The 23,605-nt window shown below is 28.4% G+C and overlaps 1 protein-coding gene across 1 annotated transcript in view; it reads right to left on the bottom strand.

Annotated features, from left to right (window-relative positions):
• Window positions 1-9,683, bottom strand: part of br (broad-complex core protein) — a 191,159-nt gene extending 181,476 nt beyond the window's left edge. The window contains exon 1 of the mRNA XM_075381351.1: window positions 9,569-9,683. The gene's annotated coding sequence lies outside the window, so the exon portion shown is untranslated. The remainder of the gene's footprint in view (window positions 1-9,568) is intronic.
• Between the last annotated feature and the right edge of the window lie 13,922 nt (window positions 9,684-23,605).

Here is a 23,605-nt window from a genome sequence, read left to right as displayed (position 1 = left end):
TAGTACCTACATATAATTAACTTAACATTACTACATGTGTTTATTATTTTAAATAATTAATGTAGACTGTTATATTTTATAATTCAATTGTGTATACCATGATTCTGCTCCGATCCAAATTTTACAATGATCTCCCTTGATTCATTCACGTAAATGCTGCGGCATTTACCTGAATGGATATAATATATATATATATATATATTTTTATTTTTTTGCAAAAAATGCTTTCACCTTATCATTGCCCGAGTCAAAAAATTAACAAAAATGAATATTAAAAATCACATTAATAAAATAAGATCAAAACTAAAATAATAAAAGAAATGTAACCATTACGACAAAATATGTAACAAGAATAACAAAATAAAATCAAAAATTATGATTGGTTATTATTAAATCTTATGAAATATATTAATTCTTATTAGCAATAACAATACTCGATTCTAGTAAGTTCTTATCATTGCCTAGGACACAATAAATGTCCTTCGGTAATTTAAATATATGCAATCCACAAGGATGTGATCAACCATTCCTAAAGTGATCAATGTAATTATTGTTACATACCGATTGTAATAAAATATTTTTTTATTTACGGTTTTTTTCATTCTGCCTTTTTGATACAATTTAGCTGATAAAATTATGTTTATTTTTGTTAGTAATTAACTTTTATCAGTTTTTACTTTAATGACAAATAAGTAGCAAATGTAATTTAATAATTTAAATAACATACGAATATTGGTGAATGTAAAAAAATTAAAAAAACAAACACACTGACAGAAGGCAAATAAATCAAATTTGTAATTTTCTCAGCTGAAATAAATTACTACTATATAATTATAATTAAATTATTGTAAATAAGGGAATTATTATCATAATTTAATAATTCCTTACTAATTTATAAAATTATTTCTTTACCTATTATTACTAATTATCTTTATTTAATCCATAATTATTCAGTTGTTTAGTATAAACGTTTTTAAAAATAAATTTTCTAAATGTGTTTTAAATAAATTATAAACAAAAATTCATATAATACCTTATTCAATTTATACAATTTACTATTACGTAACATATAGGCATATTACTTTTTTCTTATTTCATTTTTGTAATAAAAAGTATGGCCTGGAATTATTGATTTAAAATATCCATAAATAAATTTGTACAGTAAATACAATTTAACCAGTCGCAGATGAAGATGTTCAAGCTACTTGTTAGGTAGTATTAATAGAACATCTTTCGGTCCTACCAATACAAACAGAGCTTTACGTACGAAACTCTCCACTTTCACTCCCCCTAGCAACCACCCCTCACACAACAATAAACTCATCCTTTCACTTTTTCAACCGTCCTACCTCCCCATCCATTACCACCCCTACAATTTATAAAAGTACTTGGAATTATTGATATACCGGGAGAAAATTAGCTTTTTTCTTTGATCATGATACCGCTGTTACAAATAACTTTTACTATACGTTAATTTTTGTTTTTAATAAAACAATTTAAGTTCATCGGTAAATTTTTGTATTTAATCCTGATCTATCTACAACGAATTTCTATATTATTTAAAAAATATGCTTTGCTTGCATAAATATAATTTCTATACAGCGTTAAAATGAAAGAAAACCAATAATTTTATCCAAAATTATACATAATTAGAATTATTGAACGATTATAAACCATGAAATGGTGTATATTCACTGCCTTGTACTACCTCTCCATAAATATATCTTCTATTCTGATCGGTAAACAATACATTAGGTAGATGATATCAGAAATGGGTAGTTAGGTTACTCCATGAATAACAAAATCAGGAACTGCCCCAAATATTTACAGAGATGCATTAAGGAGAAAACTGCAGTAAACCTTCTGACCAGAGCAGCATTACAAAATAAACAATTAATTTAAAAAAAAATATATGTAATTTTAAAGTGCATATTAATTATTTAAAATATAAACAAGTGAAATAATACTATGATCAAATGACAATAATATATATATATATATATATATATATATATATATATATATATATATATATAAATAACTATGCTATTCAGATGTTAATAAAATTTAATTGAGCACACATTTATACACGTTGGACGCAAAAAATTCATCGACAAATTAAAATTGTTCCTGTAAAAAAAATCTTTTAATTGAACTTTAAATAAATTGAATGAATCGCAAAATTTTTCAAATTTTTTTTTAATTCATTAAAACAGCTACAGAAGCATAATAAATAAGACCCTTTCTTGTATGCTAATTATTGTGTTAAGGTGAGTTATACGAGAAGAGTTCTGTAACTGGTTCAATAGAGATGAATACTACTTATTTTTATAAGAATAAGCAACTATCATTTTATCAAAGATTGCACAATCATAAAAATAAACACAAATAAAAATCCATGCTGTAAATAGATTGATTTTTTCCTACTTGAAACATAAAATAGCACAATTTAGCATCAAATACTTAAAATAAAATTCAGACATCACTGAAAATGTCAAATTAATGAGAAAAAGATGGCAATGATGTTGTAAATATTATTGGAATAAATATTTTTATCTATTTTTTTATAAAATGTTTAGAATATTTTGTAAATGAGTCGATAATTTATCTCAGTTCTTTTTAACTAGATAAGACACCTCATGCAACTCGGGAAATACATTGGACCCTCCTAAAACTAAGCCTTATCATATATATTCCCGGTAGATCAAAAGGCCTTAAATGGCTAGACTGAATGGGAATCACATCAGGAGAAAGACGGAAATTTCTCAAGTAATAACACAAGTAAAACAAGTTCTATAAAAGATCAAAACACAATCCCAAACTCCATCCGTCTTAAAACTAAAAATAAACATATAATAGCCACTAACGATAAAATATCCACCAGATAAATAGAAAGAACCGGCAGCAAGAGATGGATGTCCGGGCTCTGCAATGAACAGGAGGATAAAAAAATATGTATTCCATAACAAAGATGTAACACTGCTAATTACGTAGATAGAATTCCCATTAATGATAGCAATATTATTTCTGTTGCCCATAAAGTAAACAATTCCGGGTGTTTTATTGGATAATAAAACTCTGTTTGGATGGTCAAACTAATTACATTAACAACAAAATCAAATCGTACTGAACAATCTTAATAAATAAAATATTAAGCTTGTCATTATTATTATTAAATATTTATTATTCAACTTAAGGACCTTATGCTTCCACTGACATTTTCATAAATTACCGAGCATATAAAAAATACGAAGAAAATCTTTCCAACAATTTATTTAAAATGAAAACAAAAGATTTTCTTTTATATATTATTATAAATATATTACTCTTTTAATTAATTTTTAAAAACCCTACATTCTCTGCATTCAATTTACCATCTATATTAATACGTTCTCAATTAATTTTCATTAAATTTATTTTTATATTATACTTAATTTTGTATTTTTTGATACCACTTTGACCGAGGTTTTATGATAGTTTCGCTTGATGCAGCAAGACAAGTGCTGGGTAGTTGTTTTTTTCTATCCATCGAATTTGCATATGTACTACCATCGCCAAAATTATCTACGTATAATCTACTATGTACCGATCAGAATAAAAGATTGATTTATTTATTAAAACAACGAAACAAAATATTATATTTAATTTCAAGTCAATAAATCCTGTTGTTACTTGTAAATAGTTGTGTTGCCCGATATGACGGAAATAGTTATTTTTAAAGAATATAAATAAATATATATTGTGCCAGCCTACGTGGCGCAAGTGGTAACATCTCAGCCTTTCATCCGGAGTTCCTGGGTTCGAATCCCAATTAGGCATGGCGTTTTCATACACACTACAAATCATTCATTTCATCCTCTGAAGCAATACCTAACGGTGGTCTCCGAGGTTAAAAAAATAAATAAATAAATAAAAAACAGTGAAATCATGACAAAAAAAAAACCAGCGAGATTTAGAATATATTTAAATGTAAATGTGATGAATATTATGTATGATTTAGCACAAGGAATAATTATGACATCACAATGATATCAATTAATTAAAAAAATATTCTACAGAAAAAAAAATTGGTTCAGCAGAAACTGTAATTTAAAAAAATAATTCATTCGAATAGCTATAAAGTTAAAAAAAATATTTTCATCAAGTTTAAACGTCCGCAGTTCACATACCATATTTGATTGGTACCAATAAATACAATACAAATCGAAACTTTTTACATTTCCATGTGTTGTAAATTTTTTCAATAAATACTTATTACTGAATTTTATTTGCTATACAACTACCACTTCTACAGGGAATTAAATTTTGAGAAAAATATTTAAAAAAATAAATCAATAAATGAAAAAATTATTATAAAATTGAACAAAAATTTTAATTTATTACTTACAACAAAACAAATTTGGTTGGAAATTACAATTATTTATTCTGATGACCAAAAAAATGTTAAATATCTAGTCGAATCTGAAAAATGAAATCTTGTCTCATATTACAAAAGACAAAAAAAAAATACAATAAAATGAAGAGAAGTTGGTCAATTAAAAAATACATAAGCTAGAAGTAGTGATATACAACCAATAAGACCCCATATCTTTCCTTAAGAAAAAAAAAAAAATATATATATATATATATATATATATATATATATAATAGCATAATATTAAAACTGTAATTTGGATACTTTTTTGGAGAGGTAATTTAGAAAACAGGTTTTCAGGAAAGGATAAAATCAACCAATGGATACAACAAGAGAAGAAATGATACTCTTGAAGGATGAAAGAAATGTGAGCGCACAAAGGAAGCATAGCCAAAGTTGATTTATCACACCCTCTAAAAGGGTTGTTAAAAAAAAAAAAAAAAAAAAAAAAAAAAAAAAAAAAAAAAAAAAAAAACAACTGACAATAAAATAATTTTTCAGTTTGTATATTTAATAATTACCTAACAAAGTAAAAAAAAATTCTAATCAATTAATTTTAAAATTAAAACCCAAAAAAAAAAAATTAAAATAAAAATGAATGGAGTTTGTAGAGTATGAGAACGCCAAAGTTGACTGGTAATTGAAACCAGAAACTTCGATAAGAAAAGCTGAAATGATATTTACCACTCCCTCAAGAAGTTTAACATAAGATAAAAAAAGAAAAAGAAAATACTAGTAACATTTAAACCACCTTCAGCTAAAACAAGATACATAATTTTTATTTACTCCTACAGACAGGAAACGAATATATATTTACATAAAGTTTCCGTATTTACTGGCTATTTAACAGTCATACACCTACACACGCACATACAAATATTATTTAATTAAATAATTGTCTTTTCCTTAATTAATTACTTAATAATAGTTATTACTTGATTAAATTTATAATAATAGATAATAAACAAAAACACGACACAGATATCAAATGAGCTAAATTATTAAAAAAAAAAAAAAAAAAACCAAAAACAAAATAAAACACAACCTACATTCAAGAAAAGGTATATTAATGACATCTAAGCAACGCAGTACCGGAAAAGATGTTCTACAATCAAATTTTCATATATAAACTTGAAGTTAAAGAGCTAATCATCATTTCAAATTTTAAAAAATCCCATTTTTTTAACACAAATGTAATAAAATAATAATTATTATTATAGATTAATACTCAGAATATAATATTCATAACCCCCTATAGAATACATTACATTAAAAAAAAAAAAATTGTGATTGAATTATGACATACTGGAGGAGTACATGCACGTACTCCAGAAACAGTTCAATAAAAACACATACAATGAATCTTAATACTTAGGTGATAATATTATAACAAATAATAAGAAGATGAAATATTTTCTACAACAATAAAACCTTGTTTATCTGTAAGTCACCTGTTGACCTCCAGGGCCAAATAAAAAACCTCTCCCAGCAGTGATTGCCCACCCACACTACCATCATGTCATACTATACGAACTAGTGTACTACACTGGAATATATTCTCCCTGTACAAGTCATAATATATCTTTGCTGATAAGTTTGAAATTTAATAACTTCTTTCATAATTACCTTAAAAAATAAATTACGATCTTACTTTATTTCTTAACAATTTTTTTTTTTATCTAAGCAAATCTCATTGCAACAATTCAGTTTTACTTCAATATCAATTAAAAAAAACATTAAATTTTTTTTTTTTTATATCACAAACTTAACTTACTTTATATCTATATAAAAATTAATTTAAATAATTTTAAAAATATGACAAGTTAACAAATTATTAATATGGATATTTAGAAAATTATAAAAAAAAAGTGAATATAGCGTAACTTTTAGGAAATAACTTATATATTTGTTTTCTTTTTGTTAGTTCTAAAAATTCCATTCTACAACTGGTCCTTTTAGATGTTTTTTCTTGTTATACCAAATTACTACAATAATGCATGTTACATTGAATTAGTTTTGTTGTATAATACAAATTTGTTATTATAACCTTTAAGCATCTTAACAAAACGCTTAACTTGTCATCATTATTAATTATTTATTTAAAAAAGTGATTTAAGTACAATATCAACTCTTGGAACTCTCTTGAAATGTCAAAATGAGTTTTCAAGGTACAAAAATCTGGCACAAGTATGAATCATATAGACAGATAACTAGAAAATTAAATACATTAATTTACCCATTTGTTTGCATTTATGAATTTTTACAATCTTTGCTAATAAGTCTTATTCTTAAAAAAATAAATAATAAAAAAATAACAGTATCCACTAAATCAATCAAACATACTAACAACAAACTGTAGTTTTATTTCTAAACATGTACTTTGGCCTACAAGAAAGCACTGTATTATACTTTCATTGCCGTCTTTAATAAATTACCGAACCATTTAAAATAATTTAACAATTTATTTTAAATACAATTAAAAATTTTTTTTTACAGAAACAACATTGCTGTCGATAAATTTTAAGTAATCCTAATTAATAAAACCTTAATATTCTGCATCCTGTTTAATAAATATAACACATTTGTTCAAATATGAGCTCAAATAATTTTTAGCAATGCCTTCTGAATTGTAAATTATTTTTTAGTTATTAAAAATTAGTTAAAAATCTATATTTTAAATAAATAACACGGATTTTAATTACATCTATTATTTATAACAGTATTAATTGTGTTTTTCTGATGCTGCTCTGATCAAGATTTCATCACAGTTTTCCTTAGACTATCGAAGTAAATGCTGGGACTAGTTCCTTTATTAAAAATGGAGTAGCACATCTTCCTATTCCTACATGATCTATATAATGTGCTATTATGTACTGATCAGAATAAGATATTTAATTACTTATATCTATATATGTAATATTTTAGAAAACACAACTCTTCTATCTTTTACAATTTTTATGAACAATAAAAAACTGTGGTACTAACTCCTGACATATAATTAATGTCCCACTATAACAAATATATATATAAATTAATACATGTGAGGAATACAGCAAAACATGGAGTTGATAACGATGATAAAATCCATATATGAGGCTTTTATTGGGTTTTGAATAATAACAATAAACTGTGTCCCTTAATAGTTTTGTAACTGGAACATTTTAAGAAGTATAACCTCTATTGTCAGAACTATATTTATCAACAGGTTTTTATAAATCAACAAAGATTAGAAACATTAGCTGCACCCACTTATTAGAACTGACATTTTATAGAAAGTGAAATTTGGTTAGGTCAAAGCTGTTTAAAATAAGAGAAATTTGAGAAAGAATCTTGTCAAGAAACTATACTAGTTTGGAGAAAAAATATGTAGAATAGTTTATAAATTGAAACTATGAAAAAAAAGATATATATATGATATTACAATCTCTTTAAGATGTAAATATGTAAAGATTAAAATGTTTTTATTATTTTTAGCTGCAAATAAATGTTTTGATGCAAATAAAATATCTGTTTTACATTTTCAGTTTGGGTAGATCACCTTAAAAGGATTTACTTTTTTTTAATAAAATATTAGTACATAAAAAACGTTTATATATATTTTTTAATGAAACAAATGTTAAATTAATATAAAAAACTAATTTCTTCTATGAAAAGGTATTGCTGTCATTTGTAGTCTCATAAATTTATCCAAATTACCAAATATAATTAGAAAATAAATACTTTCATAAATGAATGAAATAATGAAAATAAAAAACGTAGAGAAAAAATACTTTACAAAAATATAATCCTAATTGGAATTAATACATCAAAAGAATTTTGATTGAAACTCAATAACCTGTTTACAAAACATGAATTCATTTAAATTTAAAAATAAATAATTTGGTTGGACAAAGCATAGATACATACTGATACTTTTTAAAGAAATTTTTATTTACTTTTGAAATGTAATGAATTTAAAATCAACTATATTTTTACATATTTAGTAAATAACAACTGGTAACAAGGTTGATCAAAATAAAACTACATAATTTAATATATAAAAAGTCAACAAAAACTGGTTAAAAGAAATACTTAAAATTAAAAACAAATTAATAATTTAATTTATAATAGCTGTAGGCTTTAAATAAAGATTATCAGTAAGAAGTAAAATGTATAATAATTATGTGTTTAAAATTGATAACTGTATTAAAAAAAAGCTTTTTCAAATTAAAAACTAACAAAATTTAGCATATATAGCACTTGAAAAAATTTCGTAATCATAACACATTTTTAGTTAAGTTAGGCTTTGAATCATAATTAATAAAATTAAGGGAATATAATTTTTTTCAGGTTAACTTGAAATATATTTTACTATATTGTAAATAATTCATATTTTAAAAATATTTTCAGGCCAACTATTTTAGAAGAATATTATTTAAAATAATTGGGAAAATATAAAACACTGGGAAAATGTAAAGATCTAATAAAAAATTGAGGTAATAATTTTTTAACACAACAGAACTTTTGATAACACTGCTACTGATAAAAAGAAAAATTAAACTTTATGAACAATATCCATAAAAACAATTAAAATGTAAAAAAACAATCAACCTTTAATCAAAAAGAATGATAGGTTATGTAAATTTTCTTTAAAGAAATTTTACTGCTGTTAAACCAATTGATAAAGTTTGAATTTTTGTTTAAACTTTTTTAAAGAAATTATATTAAACAAAATTTAAGTAAAAAATAAAAACAATAATTATTTTTAAATAGTTTTAACACATATTATACTTAATAACATTTTAAATTATGATTACCTTTGTATGGTTTAACCTAATATTGTTAGCAGACTACACAGAGTAGTTAAATTATAAAAACCAAACACCTCATTTCTAACAACGAATCTATTTAAAAAAAAGTACTACAAGAGATAACAAATTGATAAAAAGCAATCAAATAATTATGAGATAATTTAAAAAATCTTAAAAAGTAAAATAACAACAACAACCTTGGCTTTACTATACTTCATTTTTACAATCGTTAACATACCTAACCATAACCCAACATACTGTCGGTGATCGTACAACATGTATTTTGTTTACATTTTAAAAGTTTGCCGGTATTAGCGTTAAATAATAAAATAATAACGCAAAATAAAACAGTATGCAGTCTTACCTTATTGTATGGAAGTTTAAAAATTTTAACTTTGGTATAATAGCACAAAAAATAAAAAAATATAAGTTCCTAAATTAAGATCACAGCATTTTCTTTCTTGGCCATTTTAGACGCTTTTGACAAGGTTGGACCCGGCATGCGCGGACTTCAATCTACGCACTGTATAACGATGTTTCTTTATAAGGCGCCGGATTTGAATTTGACGAGTTGTAAACATTTGAACTAAATTTTACAGACATATCAACACTTTTGTTTTGTTTAATTTTGATATGTTTTGCGTGCCATTTTTAGTGAGTGTTTCAACAAATTAACGGATAATTTATACGATAAATTTAATTTAATAAATTATTTGTATTGTACGGTAGCGGAAGTAACTGTTTTGTTAAGAGGGCGGCTCTGTTATAAAAATGGCGCCGATCTTCATAAAGAAAATGAAAAGTGCGCAATATGGGAAAATATCCGCGACAAAACACTCGAACTAAGCGTGTACCAAACGGGGAATCTTACACACTGTTTATATACAATCTAACCTATCTTTTTTGAACGATTTTGAATATTTTTGAACTGTACGAACAATAGTTGACCGGTTTTTACACGGCATAAGAGAAAAAGCACTACTCACCCGGGCAAAAGATGACTCGCAATAAACTAAAGTAGGGGAGCGAAATTGCATATTCGTACACTTTAATGAGACTGATTCTCTCCCCTCAATTCGCACTACCCCCTCTTCACCCTCCTACCCCTCGTACAAAAAGGGGAGGAGAGAGAAAAAATCATTAAATTCGTCCGCACCCTTCAAACTTTTCAACTGCGCATGTCTCACTAAAAAATTTAATTCGTTTTAACACACTACTGTAAATAGTGAACAATGTTGTTATTCAACTTTCATCCCACTCGAATTTTCCCCTTCCGCTACCTCTACAACATCAACTCCCCCTCGCTCGGTATTCCATCTGAACGTTTCCTAACCCCCTACAACCCCCAGTCCGACACAACCATACAGCAAAGAGAGGATCGGTACACTCGCTTGCTCGCGCCAAACCTATTCCATCCCTCGCATCTAGTTACCCCCGCGCGCGTACTCACACTACAAAACTTCATCCCTTTAAATTTTTACCCCCCTCACCCCGATACTTTATATATATATATATATATATACACACAAAACACAGCCCAGGAATGAAATTTACGACTTTCAAATCAATACGATGCCGATGCAAAGAATATGAGAGAATGGAAAAATATAACAACAGGCCTACACTTTCCCGTTCTCTACGTACATCACACAACAGCGAACTCTGTAATACTACTACACATTACAAACACCATGCGAACGACACCATCTAAAAAAATAAAAAAAAACAAATCAACTTACAATAATACTGGATCGCCGCGTAAGGCTACTAAATTTTTCAGATGCTATTTACAACTTTTTTTTTAATGTTATATATATATATTTTTTTTTTTTTGGTAATGTTATTCTGTACTACTTTGATTTACATGCTATATTGTATAAAACCTTTTGATGTTTTTTTTTTAAACTTTGAACAAAACGTTTGTACTATATATAGCCATTTAGTTGAAAAATCTTTTTTATTCAATTTTCAACACGCGTTTGACACAAATTTACAGTTAAATATTTTCCGTGTTGTAAATATTTTGATTTTTTTTTTTTTATATATGAAATAAAAATAAAAATATTATTTTTCTTTTATTAATTTAATTTTATATTTATAAAAATTATATATTTAAATATATAGTGTTGTTAAATCGATCATAAAATTTATTTTTGTTTTATTATAGATTATTTGTTATGTGTATTTAAATTTTAATTATTTATAATTATTTCTTTTTTATTTATTGTTAAACTGGTTTGATTAGAATATTAAAAAAAGAAACACCTTATTTAAAGTAAATTTATAAAACAATTCTTTTCATTAAAAATTACAGTTATAAATTAATTTATATATTTACAAACATATTTATTTTATTTATTATTATTATTATTATTATTTTATTTCACTTTATTCTTGCTTTTAATCTGTATGCTAGGTCAATTATTATACGTTTGTTTCTATTGAATTTCCAATTTGTGAATCTACGGGTGTTAACCTAAATTCCCAACCTACTTTACTCTCTCTCATTTTATCTCTCTCAAATACCAAACCACAAATCTTTTAACTCTTACTTTTCTTTCTAGAACTGTATATCTCTATAAAACAACTCTACCATCAAAAGTTTCATTCAAAAATATCCTTTTAAAACTAAACTGTTTAGACAAATAAAATACTTAATAGAAACAACTGTAAATAAACCTTGATTATTGAAAATCTTTTTTATTTCCATCCTTAAATATAAATCATTTTTTTGTTTATTTTATTTTTATTTTCCTTATGTTGCTATCCAACTAGTGAAAAATAAGCAACCCACCGGGTTGGTCTAGTGGTTAACGCGTCTTCCCAAATCAGCTGATTTGGAAGTTGAGCTGATTTGAACAGCGTTCAAATCCTAGTAAAGCCAGTTATTTTTACACGGATTTGAATACTAGATCGTGGATACCGGTGTTCTTTGGTGGTTGGGTTTCAATTAACCACACATCTCAGGAATGGTCGAACTGAGAATGTACAAGACTACACTTCATTTACACTCATACATATCATCCTCTGATGAATTATCTAAACGGTAGTTACCGGAGGCTAAACAGCAAAAAAGGAAGAAGTGAAAAATAAGCAATTCCCCTTCCTAAACCATGGCCCAATGAGAAGAGGATACGGATGACATGTAAATGAGGTCTTGTATAGACTCACGCCGACCATTCCTGAGACGTTTAATTAATTGAACCCTAACCACTAAAGTACAACGGTATCGACAGTCTAATATTCAAATCTGTATAAAAGTAATTAAATTTTACTAGGATTTGAACTTGGAAACTTTCGACTTCAAAAATCAACTGTTAAAAACCGGTTTGCGACAACTTGAAAAAAAAGAAAAGATTTATTAAAAGTTATTAAAAAAAAAAAATAATAAAAAAACAAAATTCTTACGTCTCATCCGACAGGATGCAATTTTTTTAAAAACGTTTCTCTATGTAGTCAACATTAATACTAGGTACGGTGATTTTCATTCTTAAATTAATGTTAAAGAATATATCCCAATACTAAATTTGAAAAAGAAATTGTTCAAAAATTTTGAAAAAATAAAAATCATATTTTTAAATAAGTTCAACTTATCACCTTTTAGAATGGTGATAAAAATGTTTGATCACTTTTCAGATATTTTAGAATAATGAAAGATCGATTCTTTCATTTTTTTTAAATGTATGGGTATTATACATTGAGGTATAATACTTTATCTCTTTAACTATTAAAAAACAAACTTTTTTTGAATTTAAAAAATTTTTTAAATATGTGGTGCCACATAATTTTACGAATTGAACCGGGGGGGGGGGGGGAAATGTTTTTAGTAATTTAAAGGTACATCGATATAAAAAAAATTCAAATGAAAATATTCCATTAACTCATTATCTAGGGGAAAAAAATTTTTCAAGTCATTTTTTTTGGGGGTTGGGGATGAATATTAAACATAAAAATTTGGATAATTTTTTTATCCTGATTAAAATGGCTTAAACTTTGGTAAGAAATTTTTTTTATATAAAACTCCAGTAAAATTTTAAGATTTTATTTTGCCCAAAACACCCCCACCCCCTTTTCTAATTTTTGTAAAAATTTAATATAATAGATCACCCTGACTACATCTTAAGGAAGGCATCTTCTTACCAAATTTGAGAAAACTCTTCCCGAGTGTCGAGTTATTAAGCCTCAAAAAGGCCAACATACATTCGTATGTACATAAAACTCCACTCAAAAACGTTTATTTTGGGATTACAGATGAAATTAAAAGAAATGTTATGTTGCAATTCTAATATAAAAATTTCCTATGATTTATTCTTATGTAATTTTTTTGGCTTCAGTCATTTGACTGGTTTGATGCAGCTCTCCAAGATTCCGTATCCAGTGCCAGATGTTTCATTTCAGTATACTTCCTACATACCTTTTGTTTTAAATAATCTAAAACCTTGCCTGAATGCACAATTTTTCCCATCTACCTGTCTCTCCAATATTCCAATATTAAAGCGACTATTTCAGGATGCCTTAATATGTGGCCTATAAGTCTGTCTCTGCATTTAACTATATTTTTCCAAATGCTTCTTTCTTCATCTATTTGCCGCAATACCTCTTTATTTGTCACTTTATCCACCCGTCTGATTTTTAACATTCTCCTATAGCACCGCATTTCAAAAGCTTCTCATCTTTTCTTCTCAGATGCTCCGATCGTCTAAGTTTCACTTCCATATAAAGTGACGCTCCAAATATATACTTTCAAAAATCTTTTCCTGACGTTTAAATTAAGTTTTCATGTAAGCGACTTATATTTCTGAATGAAATTTCGTTTGTGCTATACGGTAATTTATATCGCTCCTGCTTCGTCCATCTTTAGTAATTCTACTTCCCAAATAACAAAGTTCTTCTACCTCCATAATCTTTTCTTCTCTTATTTTCATATTCAGTGGTCCATCTTTGTTATTTCTACTACATTTCATTATTTTCGTTTTGTTCTTGTTTACTTTCATGCGGAAGTTCTTACTTACGACTTCATCCATGCCGTTCATTGTTTCTTCTAAATCCTTTTTACTCTCGGCTAGAATTACTATATCATTAGCAAATCGTAGCATCTTTGTATTTTCACCTTGTACTGTTACTCCGAATCTAAATTGTTTTTTTAACATGATTACCTGCTAGTTCTATGTAACGATTAAAAAGTAACGGGGATAGGGAACATCCTTGTCTGACTCCCTTTTTTATTACTGCTTCTTTCTTATGCTCTTTGATTATTACTATTGCAGTTTGGTTCTTGAAAACGTTAGATCTTCTATTTCTATATCTGAACCTTAAACTTTTTAAAATGCTAAACATTTAATTTCAATCTACGTTATCAAATGCCTTTTTCTAATCTATAAATGCCTTGTATGTCAGTTTGCCTTTCTTTATTCTTCTTTCTACTATTAGTTAAAAAATAATGTTACATGAAAAAAGATAACTAATATTTCTTTTTTGGGGTGCGTAGTTAAAATATGATAAAGTTTTTTTTTTGTAAAATTATCTTTATATGTTTAAAAAAAAACCAAACAAAGTTTTAAAAAGTTTAAAAATTTGGTTTTTTAAAAGCATTTTCTGGTTTCCCACCTCCATCAAAGAAATTTTTTTGATTTTTCTACTTTTAATATGTTAAATGGAAGAAATTAAAAAAAAAAAAAACAACTAAAAAATAAACAACCAATAAAAAAAATTATCTAAATTTATTTTTTGGGGGTGGAAGGGTGAATTATGATGATATCTTATTGTAATATTATTACTAAAATTGTGTTATTTAACCTTTAATATTATTAAAAATTAAAATAAACCAAATAATATTTTTTTTAAATACAAAAAAAATATATTTTTAAACACTGATCGGTCCCAACCCAAATATTTCCCTGAAAATATTATTTTCTTGACGCGATTACGCTACTACTATGCCTAGGAAGATAGTAAAAATAAAAAATCGGTTAAAAAATAAAATAAAAAAAAAGATTTTTGATTTTTGGGTAAAGAGGATTTTTTGGGGCAACATCTTTTGTTTAAATGGTAAAATAAACACATATGAATATACTTAGCTTAATATAAAGTGGGGTTATGTATACAAAATTGAAAGAAAATTGACCCAAAAAAAAATTAGCCACTACTCCCTAGAGAAATTCAACCTAAAATTTCATCAGTATATATCCGAAATATACACAAGTATTTGTACAAAATTTCATTAAAATCGGTTTATCCAGCCAAAAGTTATTAAGGTTTAAACACGCCAACACACGTATATAGGTACGAACATTACCCCTGCACCCACTTTTTTTTTTTGTTTTTTGGGGTCCCTGGATCATGAAACTTCGACAAAAATTCATATCCAATTTTTGATTGATTACTATTAATTTCCTTTTTGAATAGATCTAAAACTAAGATGTTAGGAAAGTAATAGTTTGTTAATTAAAAAAAAAATAATAATAAAATCCCCCCTCCGTCCACCACCAACAAAACTGATATTTTACATGAAATAGGTAATATGTTTAAAGGCAACTTTATAATAAAATTTTAATGGTACAAAATTATTTTATAGTAAATAGATAAATAGATTAACATTTAAAAAAAAAATGTAATTAAGTTTATAAAAAAAAATGTACTATAAGTTAGGAGGAAATAATATCAGGTCATAAAATTCATGTTCAAAGAAAGAAGTACCTCTTATTATTGTAAATAGTTATATTTGATGGGATTTAGATAATAAAATGTATAATGGATAAATTTAATAAAACAATTTCAATTATTAAATAAATTTATAAAAATATTTTATCAATTTATTACATTTCATATAAATAAAAAGATTTTAAAAAATTCTAGTTTTATATATATATATATATATATATATAAAATATATATATATTTATAAATATATATATATATATAAACACACAAATTATTTACAAGCATGCGGGCGCGTGCCGTATACAATTTCATGTCTTCGTACCGCTTTCCTTTTACAGAAAAGTTGCCGTCAGTCGGCATTGCACCTCACTTCACTGAATTCACCGATTTCAACTAAACTCTGTTGCTTTCCCTACCCGCTTACCGCAACAAATTACAGACACACACATTTATTTTATTAACTACCAACTTGCTTAGTACTTATATATTTCTTATAATATTCATTTTATTTAAAATAAAATATAAAAAAAAATAATAATTAAAAAATATAATTAATTTTATTATAACCTAATTTGTTTCAATAATATATATATATATATATATATATATATATATGTAAAGTATCTATTATTGAAAGCTATTATAAGTTCCTAATGTAAAAAAAAATATATTCCAATGATGCATTAGGGGACAATGTATCTGATCTGGTATTACATATTATTCGAGTTTTAACTTAACAAAAAAAAAAAAAGAAGGGGTTAAAGTTTCGCTAAATTTGATTTGAATAATCCTACCTTACTAAAGGGCATTTGTACGTGTGTCCATCGCCCTTAGCTTAGCACCGGAATGTACCGATCACTAGCGGAAAATCCCGATCATTGGTACATGTCTCGTGGTAGTCAGGTATATACTTGTTATATTATTGTACATCGATATGTTGATATACAGGTGTCCCATATAAAACGCAACCCATCAATCACTCATCCATGAAATTTCAAAAGTCAAGCTTACTCCCCTACTCGTTACTGAAATGGACTCGTCCAACATTTGAACATCGCGGCGACGCAGTATAACACTACCGATAGTAACAACAATGCAATCATAACGTTCAGTGTATTACTAGAGACAAGATGGGGTTTTCGCTAGATGAACGTCTTTTCATTGTCGAGTCGTACTTCAGTACGAAATCAGCGGTCGCAGTGCAAGATTTGTTTCGCCATAAGTACCCAGATAAACCGGCTCCTAAAAAAACATCAGTATTAAGGTTAGTCGCAAAATTTAGAGAGACCGGTTCTGTTAATAACAAGGAACACAAAAGATCTGGTCAGTATTGAATACAGATACAGTCGCTGAAATCAAAGACCGATTACTCGCCTCGCAAAATAAATCGATCGGACGTTTGTCTGCTGAAATTAATTTGTCTAAATCGACTATTCATCGGGTGACCAAATGATTACAATTACGACCTTATCGCATTCAAACGGTTCATCGACTTCTTGAGCCTGACAAAGAAAAACGGCTACAATATTGTCAACGGTTCCGTCGATTTCTGCGTGAGGGAATTAACGTTATGAATTCGTTATTTTTCACAGATGAAGCATGGTTTCATTCGGATGGCTTCGTAAACAGCCAAAACAGTAGAATTTGGAGTGCTGAAAATCCCCAAGTTTATCACGAAAAACAATTACACCCGCAGACGTCGGGCGTGTGGTACGCGATATCGCGGAAGAAAATAATCGGTCCTATTTTTTTCGAGTACACCATTAATGCAGAACGATATCAGGATATTTTATTTCAGTTCATTGCACTCTTGGAAGAGGAAGACAGACACTGCTGGCTACAACATGACATGTGACATCGCACTACGCAGGTTCAACTTCTGATTTCGTTCAGGAATTCTTTGGTAATCGTGTTATCGGTCGAGGCTTGTGGCCACCGAGATCTCCAGATTTGACTGCGGCGGACTTTTTTCTACGGGATTACCTCAAAGAAAAAGCCTACAGCAACAAACCACGAAAACTTGAACGATTGAAAGTCAATATTGAACAAGCTGTATTAAATATCCAGACATAAACTTTGAAAAAAGTTGCAAGAAACGCTGTAAAAAGAATTGAAGCTTTTAATCAAGAAGATGGCGACCACTTCCAATATTTACTCTAAATGTAAGGTAATGGATGGTAATAATAAAAATTACATTTACATTTACACATGCCTTTTTATTATTTCAATACCTACTAATATAAGGTCGGGTTGCGTTTTATATGGGGCACTCTGTATATGCGAAAAAAATATCTTTACTTCTTCGCACGAAGTAAAACATGTATTGTGATAGTGAAAAATTTCTGTTTTTCAAATTTCAATGGAAATATCCATTTTGATCACCCCTGAATCCAATTTGAATAGTTGCTGGGTGACGTCTATACGATACTTATACGTACCTATGTATAACTTAAAAACGATTAAACGTAAAATGTTGAAATTTTGGATTTAAAACCGTTGTAACATCTAGTTGCACATCTCCCCTTTTGATTGCAATCGACTGAACGAAACGTATCCAAAAAGTCCAAATTCAAAAAAAAATTGGATGTTTTATTTTTTCTTAACTGCAGTAATAAGCCCTCGTTGAGATATTTTTAACGATATAAGTGGTACTTATTTTCATTGGTTCTAGAGTTATAAGCAAATAAAATTTTAATTAATGAAATATTTAGATCTTACAAGAAGAAGGCACATGGATACGAATCTTACTTCATCTCCTTTTTTTAATTTAAATATATGTATTTATTATCATCCTCTGAAGTATTATCTGAAAGGTAATTACCGAAGGGTAAACAGGAAAAAGAAAGAAAGAAAGGACATTTTCTATTACAGGTAAAAGATAAATAAGACGATAAGTTTTTTGAAATTTAATTTTATGTTAAAAATCTTACGAAACGTAAATTCAGAATTTTAAAACAGAATTACTTAGAAAATAAGCAAAAAATTAAATAATTGACGTAATTTCAATAGAAATTAAATGAAATAAAATTCTAAAAAAAAAATTTCGAAAATTCAAGATTTAATATGGTAAAACAACTTTTTCAATTAGAAATAACTTTTCAAAAACAATATTTTTTCTTTCATGACTAGTTTTGTGTCGTCAGATTCATAATTATAAAGTTTAATTCATGATACAACCATTTGCTTTTCATATAATACATAGTAACAAATAGATTAAATAATCTTTAAACTAAATTTTTTTATCTTATTTATACGTAAAAACAAACAGTATTGTTGTCGTATATGCGTTAAGTGATGCGCGCGTGTGCGTATGTGTGTATGAATGTATTGTTACGTCCATGTATATAGATATATATATAAAATAGTGGGGGTAGAAATTTATAGAGAAGGGATGAAATTAAAATAATTTTTGTTGTATTGATTATTAATGTATGCCGTAGATTTTATATGTATATAATATTTATTTCTCTCTTTTGAACTCATTTTCTATGTTACCATCCAGTAACCTCCCGCTTCTGTTTAAACCACAGTACATATCATATACGCATTATTATTTCGTCCTTTTAACTTCGTTCTTCAATCCTTTCATATTGCATTAGCCCCTCTTTTTGTTACGATTTTATAAATTTATCTTTTACTATATTATTATTTTTTGAGTTAATATACATACATTTTAATAAATGTAATATTTTTTTTATATTGTTAATACATATATATATATATGTACACATACAGAGTGATTCGAAATTTCACAGCAATATCTGGGGAGATAATTCTAACAGGGTCATTTACGGGAACCGGATGTTTTTAAAATAATCATAAAAAATTGAATATTTACTTTAAAAAAGTTTTATTGGTACTAAAACACTTGTTAAATCAAAGCATTTGTTACTTACTCATGAACGAAAAATTATGTCCGGCAAGTGATGTCCATTATGGGCAATACATTGTTGTAGCCTTTCACGGTAACTGGCCTCAATTCTTTGCAGCATGTCTACATCAATCTGGGTGACGTGATGACGAATTGCGATCTTTAGGTCCTCCAATCTACGCGGTTTATTGCTGTACACAAGCGATTTCAGAAACCCCCACAGAAAAAAATCACAACTACTCAAGTCGGGGGACCGAGGGGGCTAAGGAATGTCACCGAATCTGGAAACGATCCGTCCCGGAAACAAGTTACGGAGAACAGCCACCGTTGCCCTCGCTGTGTGCGCTGTAGCTCCATCCTGATGGAATAACACATTTTGAAAATCGATTCCCCGGTTTCGTAACTCAGGGATGAATAACGTATTCAACATCGCAATGTAACGATCAGCTTTTACAGTTACGGCAGCGTCATTTTCTCCAAAAAAATACGGTCCAATAACACCGACCTTTCCTATTGCACACCAGACAGTCACCTTTGGGCTATGAAGTGGTCTCTCGTGAAGCCGATGCGGGTTTCTTTCTGCCCGATACCGGCAATTCTGTTTTTTGACGAAGCCATTCAGATGAAAATGGGCTTCGTCACTCATTAACTATAACAAATTTTCATTTTCTTCAAAAACGGTAAGCATTTGTCGACAAAATTGTAATCGCTGCGTGAAATCTTGCTCGTTTAACTGCTGCACGACGGCTATCTTGTAAGGATGGAAATGCAGGTCTGTATGCAGAATTCACCCGTACTTGTGCTCATTTGAAGCGCTGCTTAATGCCTCTGAATAGAGCGGCGTGGGCTTCTGACAACGGCTTCCCTTACTCGTTCGATGTTCTCCGGAGTGCTAGCGGTTCGTCGGGGACACGGTGGTTTTTTCTTCAATATTGAACCGCTTGTTCGAAGGTCGTTTACCCGTCGCGATATTGTGTTACGAGAAGGGATGCTTGCATCCCTTCTCGTGATGGATATTAAACTGACGGCGGAAATCTCGCTGAACAGCAGTTACGGATTCGTCATTTCGCGCAAAACTGACATACGCGTACAGGCGTTGGTCTAGCGTCCACGGTTCCATCTCAACGACTAAAATGTAAATGCTATGAACAAAGGAAACGTCAGACACCAGCCACGTGCCCCTCCCACTACGAACGCTCGAGTACAACCCACTTCAAAAACATCCGGTTCCCGTGAATGACCCTGTACATACAAAAATAAGAAGATAAATTTATATAAATCTAGATCAGAAAACGGTTCGTTTGCCAGTTTCGGCTCGCGAAACATTTTACCAGATTTTTGCTCTCTTTGAGATAAATTGAACTTCTCTAATTTGTGTTTAATTTTAATAAAGGTTGTTCAGATTAATTTGTTTTCTTTGTCCTCTTGCTTAAATGTAAACATCTCCTGTCATCTTCCTATTTTTTAACTAGCAAACCCGTCAATGCTTCGCTATTGCTAGATTTGAGTATATATATAGATTAAATGAACACAATTGAAATTTTGATAAAACATTAACAAAATGAACATTACGGAACTTCACAAAATTTAACCTTTCCGTTTTACCCTTTCTTCCCTTTCCGCTTTACCCTTCTCCCTTCCCTTTTCCGCCATTTCCCATTTTCCTCTTCCCATTTTCATTTTTACCACATTCCACTTCCCTTCCACCATTTCTCTGTCCCTTATTTACATTTCCTCCTTTTTATCCTTTCCCGTTTCCATTTACTTTTCCCCTTTTCCATTTCCCCTTTTTCCTTTTTTCAATTTTCCCCCTTTTCCGATCTTTTTTCCCCCTTTTTCTCCGCACATAAGTCGGTCCAGTAGTTTTTTTGTCTATAGCGAACACACGTATATCAGAAACATTGAAATGGAATCGTAAAATATTTAGTATAGCGTGTGTTTCTTTTAAGTGCAACAGATAGCGCTGTTTTTAAAAAAAAACATGTTTTTCCTGTCACAGGTGTGACATCTTAGGTATATAAAAATATGTGCGTATTCGAATGGAACGTTGTGTCAACATTTCAAACCAATCGGTAAAGAACTTTCGGAGATTTAAGATTCTAAACAAATGAACATTTACATTTTTATTTATATATATATATATATGTATATATATATATATACATATATATATATATATATATATATATATATACACACATTTCCGAGTAACCATGATCTGTTAAATCGAGAATGTATGTGATGCATACAAAAAATAACCTTAAACCAACTAAGGAATATCCCGTTTGAATTTTGATAATCGGACTATTGTTTTGGAGCATTCCATTGCCCCTCCCAAAACAGCGTCCCTAGTCCTAAATTGCAAATGAAATATTTTAGGATATATGTTTATATCAAAATTTTCTATTATTTTTACAAATATAAATAGGTTATGAAAATCCCGGAAGATTTGTAGAACGCCTTAAAAATTTCATAATGATCTCATTTTATCGAGGGAACTGAAATCCGGGCGAAATCTTTCGCTAGCCGTAGCTGAATAACAAAGCGTTTTCTGGTATATGTTTGTATTAACCTTTTTCCTTTAAAACAATAAAAGTAAGATCGACAATAACACCAAAATTTACATTTTTATTTATATAGATGAACCAGTTTTAATAATTGTTAGAATGATTAATGTATAAATCTTTACTCTCCTTTAAAATGTTTAAGAAATAACATTATTAAAATCTAGATCTGTTCTAGCTAGACAGCATATTTAATATATATTTAAAAATGTGAACCTAACTAAAAATATGAAACTATTGTTAAGATAATGTACCTAATTGTTAATAATTGTTAACATAATGATTAATTCAATGTAAATTTAAAGTAAATAAAGGAAGTGCTTAACAATATCTGGTTATCCGGCAATTATTTAATGTATACAGTTTGAACAACCAACGAATTACTCCCGCGCTGGATCTGCTGAACACAGATTTTCTACATTAATTTTCTCACAATTTAATTCTGTACAAAGTTAACTTGAAATTTTTGGTACTTACATATTAACGCCACCGCAGCTACAGCTTTATTTAAAAACAAAGTAGTCAATCGGATTTCGGTGGAAAATGGGCCGATATAGAGTTTAACGATTCAAAACAGTCTCTTTATTAATTTTAATAAATGGTTATTTATATTTATTTATTTTATAAATGTAATTTTTTTTTGTCATCAGTCATTTGACTGGTTTGATGCAGCTCTCCAAGATCCCCTATCTAGTGCTAGTCGTTTCATTTCAGTATACCCTCTACATCCTACATCCCTAACAATTTGTTTTACATATTCCAAACGTAGCCTGCCTACACAATTTTTTCCTTCTACCTGTCCTTCCAATATTAAAGCGACTATTCCAGGATGCCTTAGTATGTGGCCTATAAGTCTGTCTCTTCTTTTAACTATATTTTTCCAAATGCTTCTTTCTTCATTTATTTGCCGCAATAACTCTTTATTAGTCACTTTATCCACCCGTCTGATTTTTCACATTCTCCTATAGCACCGCATTTCAAAAGCTTCTAATCTTTTCTTCTCAGATACTCCGATCGTCCAAGTTTCACTTCCATATAAAGTGACACTCCAAACATACACTTTCAAAAATCTTTTCCTGACATTTAAATTAATTTTTGATGTAAAAAAATTATATTTCTTACTGAAGACTCGTTTAGCTTGTGCTATTCGGCATTTTATATCGCTCCTGCTTCGTCCATCTTTAGTAATTCTACTTCCCAAATAACAAAATTCTTCTACCTCCATAATCTTTTCTCCTCCTATTTTCACATTCAGTGGTCCATCTTTGTTATTTCTACTACATTTCATTACTTTTGTTTTGTTTCT

Source organism: Lycorma delicatula, chromosome 13 (assembly GCF_047948215.1).
Source record: "Lycorma delicatula isolate Av1 chromosome 13, ASM4794821v1, whole genome shotgun sequence".
NCBI classification, from domain to species: Eukaryota; Metazoa; Arthropoda; class Insecta; order Hemiptera; family Fulgoridae; genus Lycorma; species Lycorma delicatula.
This window is presented reverse-complemented; position numbering and strand designations above follow the sequence as displayed.